Source organism: Schistocerca nitens, chromosome 2 (assembly GCF_023898315.1).
Source record: "Schistocerca nitens isolate TAMUIC-IGC-003100 chromosome 2, iqSchNite1.1, whole genome shotgun sequence".
Lineage (NCBI taxonomy): Eukaryota > Metazoa > Arthropoda > Insecta > Orthoptera > Acrididae > Schistocerca > Schistocerca nitens.
Window position 1 is genome coordinate 990,366,548 of NC_064615.1, and position 3,030 is coordinate 990,369,577.

Below are 3,030 nucleotides of genomic sequence, written 5' to 3' on the forward strand. Positions count from 1 at the left end.
GCCGTTCCACAGGACTACATCCAGCGTCTCTACGATCGTCTCCATGGGAGAATAGCAGCCTGCATTGCTGCGAAAGGTGGATATACACTGTACTAGTGCCGACATTGTGCATGCTCTGTTGCCTGTGTCTATGTGCCTGTGGTTCTGTCAGTGTGATCATGTGACGTATCTGACCCCAGGAATGTGTCAATAAAGTTTCCCCTTCCTGGGACAATGAATTCACGGCGTTCTTATTTCAATTTCCAGGAGTGTATTTGTAGGAGCTGTCTCCAGCAACTGCAAATTTTTATACAAGTTTTTTCACATGTTTTATTGAGTTAATCCGCAGCCCGTGGTCTTGCGGTAGCGTTCTTGCTTCCTGCGCACGGCGGGGTCAGGGGTCATGGATTTTCCCTGCCTCGCGATCTGTTGTCTTCATCATCATCATTCATCCCTATTACAGTCGGAGGAAGGCAGTGGCAAACCACCTACGCTACGACCTTGTCTAGTCGGCGGTGTGGGTCTCGCGCATCGTTCCATACACTCCTCGGAGTATGGGACCCCATCATCATCATTATTGAGTTAACAGCGAGAATTCACATTTGTTTTACAATAGTCTCAAAAAAAAGGCACTGCGTCTTCAGGCCACGAGTGGCCTACCGGGACCATCCGACCGCCGTGTCATCCTCATGGAAGATGCGGTTAGGAGGGGCGTGGGGTCAGCACGCCGCTCTCCCGGTCCTAAGATGGTATTGTTGACCGAACCCGCTACTATTCGGTCGAGTAGCTCCTCAGTTGGCATCACGAGGCTGAGTGCACCCCGAAAAAAGGCAACAGCGCATGGCGGCCTGGATGGTCACCCATCCAAGTACCGACCACGCCCGACAGCGCTTAACTTCGGTGATCTTACGGGAACCGGTGTAGCCACTGCGGCAAGGCCGTTGCTTACAATAGTCTCAAAAGACATTAATAAATGTTTTACAGTTCTCCACAACAATAATGCATACAAATCAGTGTTTTCCTGTAAGAGAACACATCTACGGTTTTACATTTCATGCTATATATCCGTGTTACATTCTGATACTTGAAATGAAGTTCCATTTCACTTCACAACATGCGAAATTTCATATCATTATTACAGTTTCGTTTTCTGGTAGGATAGGTACACTTTCTTAGTTTACAGTCAACTTTACAATCAGTTGCACTACATATACTGATGTACACTTTATAACATAATTACAACTTTAATACTTGAAACAGAAAACACTATACACTAGTTTTCACCCTTTTTTTCTAGCGTTACCATTCTTCAGTCTTTGGTCGTTTTCGCTTTAGCACTTTGACAAACATCACTTCTAACATTACTCTGCATATGTCTAGCAGACAATGGTCTCTTCACTGCCCCGGGATATCCTTCAAGTAGGACGATACCTGACTACGTCTCTCGTTGGGCACTGATTTACAATAGTGTTTTTAACACACGTTTTCCTATAACAATCGTCACCCATTGTTTTGAAAACAAATCGAAAGCAGTCTCTGCAGCATTTACAGTACTTTCACAAACAACATATAATTATTATTACCACTATGCCAGAGCCCATGACAGTCCAAAAAGAGAAATGACTTAACGTGAGGTTGCTGAAGGCACTTCTCTTCTGATACTCAATTTCGCTTTGCAACTCAGCCAAGTCATGTGCTGAAGCTGCTAGATTGTCTAGCTGCCTAGCTGCAGGCTGTATTACCTATTCCACCTTAAGTTTCCTTAAACTTTTCTCTCATTATGTACTATGTATCAATCTATTTCCATGTCCAAGATTGAAAAAACGACAATAATAGGAACATTTGTTCTTATTAAATGCTCGGATGGCATCACCATTTGAGTCGTATACCACCAACATTTACCTAAAAGTTTTAACATCCCTGTGCCTAGGAGCACGATAGCTGTAGGTCTCCCTTCGTGACAGATGACGCTAAATAGCCTTTCATTGTTACGTAACGGTGTCTATAGACTCGTTCAGAACTATTAGCTCCTGCAAGCAACCCTTTGGAACTGTTCGCACTGATTGCAGCATCTTCGCCTCACATCTGTCATGTTCATAGGTGAGAAAAAGTATAAATGTCTGCCTCCATATTCTGGGGTACTGATCTACTGTTTTAATCTGTAACTGCCCGTTGTTTAAATTCGCGTACTGCCGTTTCTCGTCGTCAGTTAGCAGTAATTCTTTCTCAGGGGCAATATGCATAAATAAATACTGCGTTCCGTCCACTTCTGACGGTAAAAGGTAATATTCTATAGAGGTTGTACACATCGTCGTCTACTAGCAGGATATTTAACTCGTAACTCAACATGTTTCCAGCATTGAAAATATCCTGATCAATGATTCTGTTCCCCCGTTGGAGGTTCGAGCCCTCTATCGGGCATGGGTGTGTTTGTTGTTCTTAGCGTAAGTTAAAGTTAGACCAAGTAAGCTTAGGAACCGATGACTTCAACAGTTTGATCCCATAGAACTTACCACAAATTTCCAAATTTTCAATTATTCTGATCAATTGGTAACCGCCGTTAGCCATAAGAGCGACAAGTAACTATTTATCCTTGATATCGTCTTTTGTCAGTTCTAGATAATTTCACGGTCTGAACTGTATTGATCAGATACCGCAACGGAAAATCTTTCTGAGCGTCGACAATCGCTGATATTAACATATCATATTCCCGCTCTATCTCACTGAAAATGACAGTGAGTTGTGTCATCTGTTCGTTAACACTGATCAAGATGATTGCTCTCTTCAACCTTTTGTCAGTATTGTTCTCAAAAACGATTATGTTCCGGCTTACTTGTTTCGTTCCATGCGTGATAATCTCTTCATTTTTCGCTATGGAGCTTGCTGTTTGATTAAAGCAACCTTGACTAGCTGTCACTTGTTCCTTATAAAGTCTGAGCAGCTGTTTCTGTTCCTTTTCTAGGACATCATCTATCTTCCCCTTCAAGTAGATGGCATCTTCTTCGTGTAGTGTTCCGAACAAAATCTTACTGATCTCACCAACAAAGTTTA

The 3,030-nt window shown here is 42.7% G+C and overlaps 1 pseudogene; it reads right to left on the minus strand.

Moving 5' to 3' along the window:
- Positions 1 to 807: 807 nt before the first annotated feature.
- On the minus strand, positions 808 to 925 carry LOC126238573 (5S ribosomal RNA; annotated as a pseudogene).
- Positions 926 to 3,030: the final 2,105 nt, after the last annotated feature.